This window comes from Diorhabda carinulata, chromosome 9 (genome assembly GCF_026250575.1).
Source record: "Diorhabda carinulata isolate Delta chromosome 9, icDioCari1.1, whole genome shotgun sequence".
NCBI lineage: Eukaryota > Metazoa > Arthropoda > Insecta > Coleoptera > Chrysomelidae > Diorhabda > Diorhabda carinulata.
In genome coordinates, this window is record NC_079468.1 from 10836521 (window position 1) to 10849836 (window position 13316).

Consider the following 13316-nt stretch of genomic DNA (forward strand, 5'->3'; position numbering starts at 1 on the left):
GTCCTTTTAGGACTAAAAATATGGTAAGATCATTAAAGTGGGTTTTTTTATTTTGAATCTTTTTATGAAATACGGAGCGAGTTTTATATATCGAAAGGGTCTTGTGATACGACCGGTATTATGGTGGTATCTAAATTGTTGTCAGATCTTTCCTTTTTCCGGCAAAATAATGAACTTTGTTATTTCATGTAATATTTTCTATACCTAAATGCCAAAATTTCGGAGTTATAGCTACATTTATAGTATCTCCACCAAAGTTATAATAAATATTGTACATTTAGATGCCTTTAGATAAACTCTTTGAATTTGAATATTCTTTAATAATAATTGATGTGCTATTAAAAATCTCGTAACAAGATCTAGTGTCAGTAAGTTAGTAAAAAGTTTAACGAAACCGATGCAATAAAATGTTTATCCAAATCTAAAATTACAACAACTGAAGACAAATCTTTAAATGTTTGTGTCATGTTAGAGGTAGATCCACATATGTGGAGTAAAAAATTACGAATTTTAGAAAACGTACTTTAAAGGCGATTACCGAAGATGCTCAAAATGTTGTCCATTTACTTCAATACAACAAGCCATGCGATTTTTAAAACTTTGCAATATATTTTGCAACATCCCTGACTGTTCAATTCTTATTATCTATGTGGTAATCCTATCTTTTAATTACTGAATATTGGCAGGTTTTGTTTTATAAACGATGTTTTTTAAGTGACCCCACAGGAAAGAGTCTAAAGGACTCATGTCGGGTGATCACGGGGGCCATTCGATAAAACCACGCCTTCCAATCTATCTTTTGGGAAACACATTATTTAGGTATTGCCTCACCACACACACATAGTGAGGTGGGGCTCCATCTTGTAGCCAAATATTGTCATTCATATAATGAAGTTTTTTTTTAAATGTAATTGAAAGTACCAAACCAGGTATAATACTATTTTCCAATCAATCTAAATAGGCCGACCATTTACGTTACGCTCAATAAAAATGGGACCAATTATTTTGTCGCCTATTATTCCAGCCCATACATTCAGTCATCCAACGAGGATTGTTACGTGACCGGTATCTACAATTATGCCGATTTACGTTTCCATTAATACAAAAGGTCGTATAACATACATTACTCTAAAAATTTGGATCGTTTTGATTGTAACATTTTTCCATAATTAGGTCTGCAAACTCTTCACGTCTATCAAAATCGTCATCTGAAAACTCTTGAACCAACATTACTTTACATGGATTTGACTTATTATCACGTAAAATATTCATTATGGATGTTCGCGAAAAATGTTTTCAGTTAATGCAGTTTTTCTGGGCCCTGATTTGGATCTTACTGAACCAGTTTCGTTAAACTTTTTTACTAATTTACTGACAGTATATCTTGTCATCGGATTCCGGCTAGGATATAAATTATTAAAGATATTACACGTTTCTTGTTGACTTCTACGTCTATCACCATAATCTGATATCATTAAAATATCAATTCGTTTTTTCCGATAATCCATCCATTGTGACTTTCAAAAAACTTCAACAATAATAATTTATTGAAACGTCAAATTTGTTATTGTAGTAAATGTATTATTTTAACTTTGGTGGAGGTAAAGCCAATGTAGCTATAATTCCGAAATTATGGCATTTAGGTATAGGGAAAGCGAAAAATATTCAGATTGATCCATTTGAAATAACAAAGTTCATTATTTTTCCGGGCAAAGGAAAGATTTGACAAAAATTTATATACCACCATAATACCGGCCGTATCACAAGACTCTTGTATACAAAAATTTATAAAAATTGTTCAAGTCGTTTCCGAGATAATTGAGGCGTTCCATATATAAAACTCACTCTGTATGTCTTAAAAGGTATTGGGTCAATTTCGGATTATCAATAGCGCGAGTTTTAAGTTCGATTTTTTGTATGTATACGCTTGATTCATGATTTTTATTTGGTGAGTAGCTTCTCTAACTAATAATCCATTTCTGGAATAGATCATTTTTAATAACTGTATAAGTTTTTGTGAGTAAAAAAATTTTTCCATGAAAAAAGAGTAGGCTTAATTCTAGATATTTTAGAATAAAAAAGAGAAATTATCACATTACGTATAATTGAAAGTTTTTTTAATCTACTTTGAAAAAGTTTTGGAATAAAGGTTGTTGTGTGAAGTAATAGGTTATTTGAAATATTTACTCTTGGCTATACCTATAAATCGAGAAATGCTTAAATTTTTTCACAAAAATATTGAAGAAATAGAATTTTGATAATGGCGTAAAGTATAATTGTGGCACGACCCAGCCGATGCAAAATGGTCAATTAGAGGTATAAATAGTATATAATTATATATGAATCTGTTTTTTCATGTTTCATCTGGATTGAAGTTATGTATAAAATTTCAATTCAATAATGATCAGTGCATTCAGTGACCTAAACTAAATATTTTATAAACAGTATTTTATTTTTATGTATCACTATAACACAAATAATGAACAGGAAAATTAGAAAATGCTTGAAAAATTTCCTGTAAATGGAATCAAAATATAATCAAACGTTTGATTAATACAGATAATGCATATCGAACTACTACAAAAAATTGTAGATATTTAGTATTACAAGAAAGATAAACATGACAAGCATAATAATAGAAAATAGTTAGATTCGGCAATACTACAAATCATAGAACATTCATTCCATACTTAAAAAAGGATCCCATTACTTATCAAAATAACTAGGAGCTCGAAAGAAATTGTTTAATTTAAAATAAGAAGGTGAAACAGATTTGTGTAAACATTTTATGCACTTTGATTCGTTGATATCGCAGTTAGCATCAGTTAATGATCTTACTGACTTCTTACAATGGCGTGATAACGGCTATCGAGACTACCGGAAACAATATTACGTTGAGCTTCGTAAAATCAAGATTATTAGATCATGAAAATCTTGATTCAAGTAAAAAGGTTCTTCATCGTCGAGCAGAAACCTAATGACATAAAACGGAATAATAAAGATTTTAGTAAAACGTGTAAAAATAATCGTGGAATCGTCAAGTCGTCACTACTTGCAAAGTTCAAAGCACAAACCAAATACAGAAAGACCTAAAACAATTTAAACCATCCAAGCAAATCCACAGAAAGGAGATGGTTTTGCATTTGTTGCCGGAAACTTTGAGATAGCAAATAAATAAAAAAACATTTTTTTTTTCTATTGGATTCAGGTGGTTATGACTATTTGATAAACCGCAAGAAGAAAAAAACCCAAAACAACACCAAGAAATCCCTACATTGTTGGGGGTTCAACCGGGATGAATATGTATCAATTGTGATCATTAGGGCGAATTGGGATCAAACGATGTTAAAAAGGTACTAAAACGATGTAAAAAACTGTAGAATGACGTGGAAAATACTAGAGTGACTTGGACGTGTGAAAATAAACCAATGGCTGCACACCTCAATAATTATTATACGCAATCGCAGAACATTGTAAAATAAAGTGTGAGAATGAGAAACAAGGGGTAACCTGATGATTTCAAAGAAGTCTACACTGTTCAAATTCCGATTTGATCTACCCGAGGTTGCTGAAGCCGGAAATAAGTAAGTTTTCCAGTTTAAACCTGGAGGAAGCCTGGGGTGAGAAGTATTCTTTCTTTTATTGTTTGAAGTCCACGAACTATTGACTTGGCTGTTGATCAGTGGCGGACGTTTGCAATATTTTTTTTAGATAGACATTCTAACAATACTCCTATAAAAAAACAGATATATGAATACATTTGCACAAACTATAATTGTCAAAATTTAATTAGTTTACATGAATTACAAAATATTTTCTGTAGCTAAAATCAGGGAAATTGAATAATAAGTTTATATTTTATTGACTATAATTGACATTTTTGATGGTAATTTGGTTTTTCTTTACTTTAAAAACGAGATATTTTTTTATATAGCAGAATAATTGTCTTCCGAGTAGAAAGGTACAAGATTAAGTTTTAATTGTATCGAAAAAAAAGAAAAATCTGTATATACATACGTTTGATAGTACAAACATTAGTTCACACATTTGATTAGATACATGCCTGTTTTTAAAAATACGCAGAAGGCAAAGAGTTATTTTTTCTATTTTTTCAAATATTATACATTTTGCGTAGAATAAATCTTATTATTCTAATCATGACAACGTTAGGTTCCGTAGATACAATTGGTCCCAATATTACGCATCAAAACTCAAAGTTTTACATTATATTTGTTTTTCTAATGAGAACTCGTAAGGCTCTACGTGCTTTTCTGGGGTTTAATTTTGGTCATGAATCTGATGAATATCTGGTTAGAGTGGGGAAAATTACTAGATTAATTTGAACTTCCTAATCTAATTGCTGTTTGTCAAATACTTGCGCTAAAACGACGTAGCTACTTTTTAATAAACTTCTCTCGCCCAATTGATGAAGAAGACGAAAAGGATGATCTAGATAGCGAAATAGATGAAGAAGACGGAACGAATAGTGAAGAAGACGGCTTCAATAGCGAAGGTGAAAAGATGAGAAACGAAGAAAAAATTGAATATGACGTAAGACGATTATCAGGATTAATACGAAGAGATGAAAAAGGACGATTGTCTGGAGAAAGACGAAGAGATAAAATAGAGAAAGACGAATATTTGAAAAAAAAACCGAAAGATGATGGAAGGCGAAGAGAGGAAGAAAAACAAAGACTAGAGGAGAACAGCTTCATCTGTTTCAATTATGTAGCTCGAGGACATAAATCCAAATTTTGCCCAGATAAATCCAAGGGTACGAAGTGTTTCAGCTGTAATAAATAGGCCACATATCAAATAAATGTCCGAATAAGAACGTTGCAAAATCTACAGCTGGAAATTCTAGCGTGAACGTAATAGAAACTGAACCAAAAAATGCATTTAATCTGAACATTTAGTAAGAGTAAGGATTTCAGCTCTATTTAATACTGGGAGTGATGTTTGTAACATCAGAGAAGATGTTTATAATGCACATTCTAGAAATTCATTATTGATGCCTAACAATATAATGTTAAAAGGTTTAAGCGAAAATACCAGAGTGAAAACACTTGGATCATTCATTATTTAGGCTCAAATCAATGATGAAACGTTCGATCTGAAATTCCATGTAATTTCCGAAGTAGCTACATCCCATCAGGCTATAATTGGAAACAAAATTTTGAAGTAAGCGAATGTTAGCATCAGTGAAGACGGTATAGTAATATACAAAAAGAGGGAAGAAAATTCAATAATGCACATTATGGTAGAAGAAAAAAATAAGTGCTGTATCACACATAAAAAACACAAGACATAGGAAGGAAGTGAAGAAATTAACAGAAAACTACAAACCACTCAAAACAAAGACAACGAATATTGAGATGAAGATTGTACTGAAAAGCGAAGAAACGATTTATCGGCGGCCTAGAACACTATTGGCACCCGTAAAAGAAGAAGTAGATAGACAGATCGAGTGGTTGAAAGATGAAATAATCAAACCGAGTTGTTCGGATTTCGTTAGTTCTATTGTACTAGTGAGGGAAAAGGATGGCCGAAGCAGAATTTGTTGCGATTATCGCAAATACAAAAATATAATACGCGATAGATTCCCATTTCCCCTTGTCGAAGATGTCCTAGACAGCTTATAGGGAGCAAGGATATTCAGCACCCTTGGTTCGAAAAATGGATTTTTTCATGTGCCTGTAAATCTAGTAGCACAAAATATACTTCTTTTGTATCGCCGAATGGTCAGTACAAGTTTATGAAATGTCCATTTGGAATGTGTAGTACTCCAGCAATTTTCCAGCGATTCATTGCTCATACCTTCAGGGACTTGGTAGTTGGGAGGGAGGAAGAAATTTCCAGAACCGAAGAACCAGAAACAAGTTCAATCATATTTAGGCCTAACCGGATATTTCAGAAAGTTTATTGCTGGATATGTCCATATCACAAAGCGACATACCCGCAAAGGCGAAGAATTTAAGTTCGAATAACCACAAGAGAAGCATTCAAAACCTTAAAGGCGAAACTTTGTGAACCGGTGTTGCATATTTTCCAACAAGGAGCTTATACTGAACTATACACCGATGCAAGTATACATGGTTATGGAGCATGCCTTTTACAGCAATCTAGTGGCGGTACGAAGTTGCAACCGATATACTACATGACTAGAAAGACGACCCCTGTAGAGATGGAGTATAAAAGCTATGAGCTCGAAGTACTTGCCATTATTAAGAGTTTGAAGAAATTCAGAATCTACTTGCTGGGAACGAAATTTAAAATAGTTACTGATTGTAGTGCACTCACCAAAACCATGGAGAAAAGGGACCTTACAAGACGAGTTGCACGATTGGCCCTGATGCTAGAAGAATTTCAGTATTCAAACAATTAGACAAGCACAAGAGAAAGACAAGCACGTTAAAGCGATAAAAAGAATTTTGACTACAGAAGAATATGAAGATTTTTATTTAGAGCATAATATATTGTATAAATATGAGAATGGAATAAAATTACTTGTCGTTCCAAAGAACATGCAGACTGAAATAATAACAAAAGCCCATGAGATAGGACATTTTTCAAAAAAAAAAGAGAGAAGTAGTAAACAAGGAATTTTACATACCAAGACTAAAAGAAAAAATAGAAGCGATTAAAATAACTGTATACCTTGTATATTAGGGAATAAAAATTAATTCGAGCTATCAGTGAAGTAAAGGTACCACACCCTTTGAAGTATTATTGGTGTTAAAATGAAAAATAAAGAAGACGTTAAAATCAAAGAAATCATGGAAGAGATGATAATAAGAAAATTTGATGAAGAAAGAGACGAAATACGCAAAAGAAGTAGAGATCAAATATTAAAAGTGCAGAATGAAAATAAGAAAGGATAGAATTTAAAGAGAAAGAAGGCGAAAGTATATAGAAAGAATGAGTAAGACGTAAACGGTAATGGTTACGCAACTAAGACTTGTGATTAAAACGATCTCCCGCTCAATTAACGTTTGAACCACATGGCAAAAACTTTGTTCTTGGTTATCTAGGTTTTTTTCTTCTTAAAACGTCGGTTAGAAACAAATATATCATTTGTTTCTGGCAAAAACTTCGTTCTTGGTTGTCTAGGGTTTTTTTTCTTCTAAAAATGCCGGTTATGTTTTAGGTGTCTTCTGTTTTAAAATCAAGAATATTTAGAATGCATCTAAATATTTTTGATTATAGATCTCTTATGTTTTAAAATTAGTTTTTTCAATAATTTTTGGACGAACTTTTCTTAAAGTCTAAAAGTCGAAACGTCAAATTTTATCTTCCAAAAATTATTAAAAAAATAATTTTAAAACTGAATCAAGAACATTTAGAGCCATTAATATATCAAAAAGTCTAAGAAATAAGAAATTAAAGAAATATATAAAATTCTCGTGTCGCGGAGTTTGTAATTGGACTCCCCTGAACGCCTTGACCGATTCTCATCGGTTAGGTCTGAAAATCGAACAAAATCTATTTTTCATCCCCCTAAATGTTAAGGGTAGTCCACCCATAAATTTTTTAGATATTTTTTTATGATACAGCATTAAAAAATACATACCATCCTAAATTTTCAACCCTCTATGATCAACCGCTATTTTTTATTTGTTGATTATAAACTTTAATTTTTTTGGCAAGATTTTTATTTTTTTGATATGACTTAGAATAAAAAATATATTACTTTGAATTTTTCACTCTTCTACGATCAACCCCTATTTTTTCATTGCGATTTATTAGAAAAAATAGTTTTGGGTCGTGTATATACAGTCAATCCAAGACAGACTGAGTGCTTTTTTCTGGGACTGTTGTTGGTTAATGTCACCGGACCATTGTCATTTCAAAATATACGCAAGGTAGATGGACAACGTATAAAGATGCATGCCTTGCACTAGGCTTGGTAGAAGACGACAATCATTAGGACAGTATGCTTGCTGAAGCAGCATTAAACTGCTCAGAATAGTATAGCACAAATGTTGTGGGATAATCACAAAGATTCAATGACTGATATATTGTATCGACATTGTACAAGGTACAACGATCTAACGATATCATTTAGAAATGCAATATACATTGATTCATTGAGTGCTATCGAGGATCATTGCATTGCTATTGCGAATTTACCGAACAGTCATTTCGGTATGAGCTCATCGAATCGAAGTGCATCTGAGTTATTCAGCACAGATATGAATCGTGAACTACATTACGATACTATAGAAATAGCAGGCAATGTTACCGCATTATGCTGGCAGTTGCGGCAGGACAAGGAGGATTGTTTTTTTTCTTTGGATTCCCAATTAGATTGGCATTCCCTATGACGATCAATAAGGCACAAGGCCAGATATTGTCTGTATGTGGCTTAAGATTTGGAAACACCATGCTTTTCACACGGCATGCTCTCGCGTTTGTTTGTGTTGGCTAAAGACGGACTAATCAAGAATACTGTACATTCTATTGCGCTGAGAGTTTAATCTTTATTTTTTTTAACTTTCAATATCTACAACGCTTTCGATTACAAGTACATAGCATGATTTTTGATATTATTAAAGTTTTAAACTCATAGAATTCAAAATTCCATATTCAAATTGACGTTGATAGAAATATTTTTATCATAATTATATTCTATATATGGGTGAGTCCATTCCTAGAATTTACCGATAAATTATTAATTTTTTTTGTCGTAACAAATTATTTAAACTAATTACCTTATAAATTCTAATGTTTATGATCAAACTGAGGAAAATTGATGCACTTGTTGTTTAATATCTTAAGTTACCATGTCAGTACCGTGGATAAATGAGTCAGTACCGTGGAACTCAAAATCCGACATTTGTGTCTTGCTCGTGATACTTTGAAGTTGTAGTAAATTCCTCTTAGAGTTTTATTTTTACAGTAAAATAGATGAATAATATGCATAAAAAAGTTAGAAAAGTTAAATTTTAAAATCTTGAAATTTTGAATACAAAAAATCACAGTTAGAACGGAATCACCCATATATTCATCTAAATGTTCTTGATTTTAGGTCTCTTCTGTGTTAAAATTAGTTTTTTGAATAATTTTTAAAGGAAAGATAAAATTTGGCGTTTCGACTTTTCTTTAAGTCTAAAAAACAGTACATTTGATTGTTGTATTTGTTCATGCTTTAATTTAAATTGTAAATAGACAAAATACACCGAAAATTATTGATTGTAATGTCACATTATATAGACTGGAAAATCCATAATCCAGACAGTCAGCAAATGAAAACTGATAATGTTGAAATCAGTGTAACTATTGTTACATGAAAAAAATTGTATTTCTTTTTTAGAGACAATTAACAATGAAAATCTGGACTGTACATCAGCTATTAGTGTGAGTATACTTATTCAAATTTTTTATAAACTCGTGGCCATAAATAACGCAACACCCTTTATTTCATTATCAAAACCTAAAATGTTAATCTTTTGATTTTCTTTTTTTTTCTATCACAAAAAGTTAAAGTAACTTAAATGTTAGCGATAAAATGTAGTAAAATTTCTTATCAGCAAATAACTGTTTTTGTGGTTTTTTTTAAATTTTAATTTTATGCATATTTTAATGTTTCTTTCATTGTAGTGTTGTATCAATTTGTGGACAACAGTAATTTAAGTCAATCAAGGTGTGTTAAAATCGAGACTAATTAAACAAAAAATGAATAGTAGTTATCTTGAAGTGGCAAATTTGTTTGATGTACACCACACAATCATTGGCAGATTGATGCAAAGATTTCGAGAGACCAGTTCTTATTATAGGAGGCCTGGACAAGGACGTCCTTCAGCTTTAACTCCTCGAGATGACCGTTTTTTGTAATTAAATTCGTTAAGAAATCGGTCAATGACTAAGATTTGCAAGGCAACATTTAGATTGGAATTTAGAAAATTGGTGCTAAGCTTTATTTACTGATGAGACAAGAATCAGTCTAAGAGGTCCAGATGGACGTAATCAAATTCGAAAAAGGCGAGTATTGTATCATTCCCAGGGAGCCGTTCTAAGGAGGGTCCATCATGTGTTAGGGAGGAATTTGTTTTGGTGCCCGCACAGAATTAGTGTCTCTTTCTAGACCCGCTCTTAACGCAGCAAGATACAAAACTGATATTCTTGAAAAATTACGTCGTTCCGTTTAGGCCATTTTTTGGTAATGATTTTCGTTTAATGCATGTGGCATATGTTCTGAATTACCTGAACAAAATCGAAATGTTATTGGTGAGAAGTTTTATTTTTAAAAAAAATTTGGTTTTATTGCAGTGTTTTTATTTTTATTTTTTTACTCATTAAAAATTACTCAAAATTACTTACAACATTTCTTATTATTGCGTCAAAATGATTGAAAAGAAGTTAAACAATATTAATTTAAATTTTTAAAACAAAAAAATATTTTCAGTAATCGGGGTGGTGCGTTATTTTTTACCACGAGTGTATAACTCTTTTTGTTCAATTTTTTAAAAACGTTTTATTGTAAAACGCTTGCTGAACCAGACTGTCAAAAAATATTGCTATGCAACAATTATTGTTGTGAAAATAAGGCAAAATAGTGCAAACCAAAATCGATACAGAATTCAAGAACCTCGAGGCGGAAGAACAGCTAGTTTTCAGGGTCGAAAAATCCATAGATAATCACCGTGTTACACAAATGATCGGAGAAAAGCAATAGGACGAGAAATCCATTTATTATAGTGGATCTGCAGGCACATTACAGTCCTTAAAGTGTGATAGATAAAACAATCAGCCGAAAAAATGTTCATAACCGAAATGGACTTCTGGAGAAGAGCAGTGAAAAAATCAAAGAGAGACACGATAAGAAATGATAGAATGACTAAGATAATTTGAGTCAGACATACATTAATGTATGACATCAAAGAATGTCAGAGAACAGAATACTTAAACAGGTCTTAAAGTGGGCACCACAAGGTAAAAGGAGAAGAGGAAGACTTCGAAGAAGCTGGAGAGAGGGCATAGATAAGGAAATACAGAAGGGAGAAGTAACGAAGACCTATGGAAGGATAGAAACAGATGGCGATTAGAGATCGGAAAAGTCGCAGACTGTTGTATTCATTAATTATATTAATGAATTAATATTTTTTATTAAAATATTACAAAAGGAACCAGGACAAAGTGGATTATGTACTGCCAAAGGACAGAAACTACATGATCATGACCATTTTTCTGAAAATCGTTATGTTGTAAGTACACGTCTCAATATGATTCATTCGAAGCTTATGATTTTAAATTTTTAGAAACAGAAAGAAGGGATCATTGGGAGTCAACCTAGGGCTAATCTTTTAGCAACACACAACATCAAAATTCTGAAACTTCCACTTTTATTTTAGTCTTTTAACATTTCCAGAAAATGTCCTTAAGTAGAAGTCAGCCTACAACAATTGCGGACTTTGACGTCTTCTGTTATTACAGAAAAGTATGTTGACCTATCATGTTGTACTGCAATACAATGCAATAATACAAAGTTTTCCAATAGTCCATATATTAGTTCTGTAAATTAATTATCGAAATAATCATTTATTAAAACATCTCTAACTGTTACATTATTTTAATTATTAGCCATTATAATATTTCCCTGCCCAATTAAATCATCAAGTTCATTCACACTGATTTCATCAAGTAATTGAGGTTGCTTTTCATTCAATTTTCATGCAATATTTTGAAGAATGCCTGATGCGCATATCACAGACATGATCGTCCTCGTTTTTAGATGCATTCCATGCACCCGTTTCTAAATAGTCGTTCAACTGTATTACGGGTTCTTATATGGGATTCGTTGTTTAAATTTAAATATTTACTAATGGAGTTGAGAGATACGGCCTTTGAGTGTAGCCAATATCATCTAAAACAATTACACTTGTACTTTTTGTAATACAACAGTTGGAAAAATTTGCAACCTCGCATCTGATAATACTTCAATAGGCGATTGTATTTTAATGTGCATACATTCAATTGCTCCTACAACTCTAGGGAACGAAGCAATAACAAAAAAGTGTTTTGTGCTTGCCGTACCTACTTCAGGGTTTCAGGCATTTTTATGTATTGAGAGCTCAATCCTGCAAGCGTAATGATCTTACTTACACATCATTTAAAAATTCCAAACGGTCTTCAATTTTAATTAACACTTGTAAAAGTGTCTAAACCGTTTATAAAAATTAATTGTAGGTTACATTCTCAATTTATCGCCAAGAGCTCCTTAAGTACCTGATCGATAGGAACTTTAAATTAAGGATTGCTTCGTTTAATAAAATGACAATCTTAAGTTATACTTAACTTTAAGTAGTACTCAAAAAGTACGGTGTAAACTGGCTTAAGTTACTTCGTCAGCAACAAACAAAACACTGGAAGTGCATACTTAAAATTGTTAGAAGACTTCGCAATGTTAAGAACTCATATTAGTTACTGCAATAAATTATCATCTGATTTCAATGAAACTCTTCTTAACAAAATACGCAATTTCCATATTGCAAATGAATTCCTGTTGAAACTATGTACTATCTTAGCTCGACTTTTCAAATTTGGTTGGCTCAACCACTGAAACAATACTTGTAATATTAAAAATTCCCATTCTTTATACATACACTTACCTTTCATATAGAATCTACCCAATTTCTAATAATCATCCTTGCACCTATGCATTATTACACAAATGCTGAACAAACTGTTCCTGTTCTAAAATGTCTATTTACATTATGTTTTTTTTGTTGCGGTTATATCCTTGTATTATTGTGGCCTGTTTAGATAGTGTGACAGTTTGTGAGCCTTTTTTTGTTCATGTCAAATTAGAGATTACCAGGAAATTGAGGATTCTAGATTTTTACTTATTTTTTTGTAAATAAAGTTTTTTAAAAATCACAGTTTTAAAAGTGAAAGTTATAATTGACGCAGTCACAGTAGGATTCGTGCAGTCGTGTAATTTTAAGCTATATCGCGATAAGAAACTCGACTCCGTATCTTAATACGTAACTATTTTTCCTTTGTTAACTCTATCCTTATCAATTATTGGAGTAAGGGAAAGATAATTTATTATTTATATATTTAAATATTATAAATTAAAAATATTATAAATTTTATGAACGAATTAGAAAATTTACTAACTACATTTAATAAATTGAATATTAAAGAAGATAAAAACAATTCAGATTCATTTAACAAAATGGCTACAGCAAACCCAAAAACCCTCAATTGTAAATTGCTTAAATTAAAATATTGAACCTTATGATGATGATAATAATACTTTAAATAAATTTATCAGCAGACGTGAAAAACTAATTGAAACATAGGCAATCTATAAT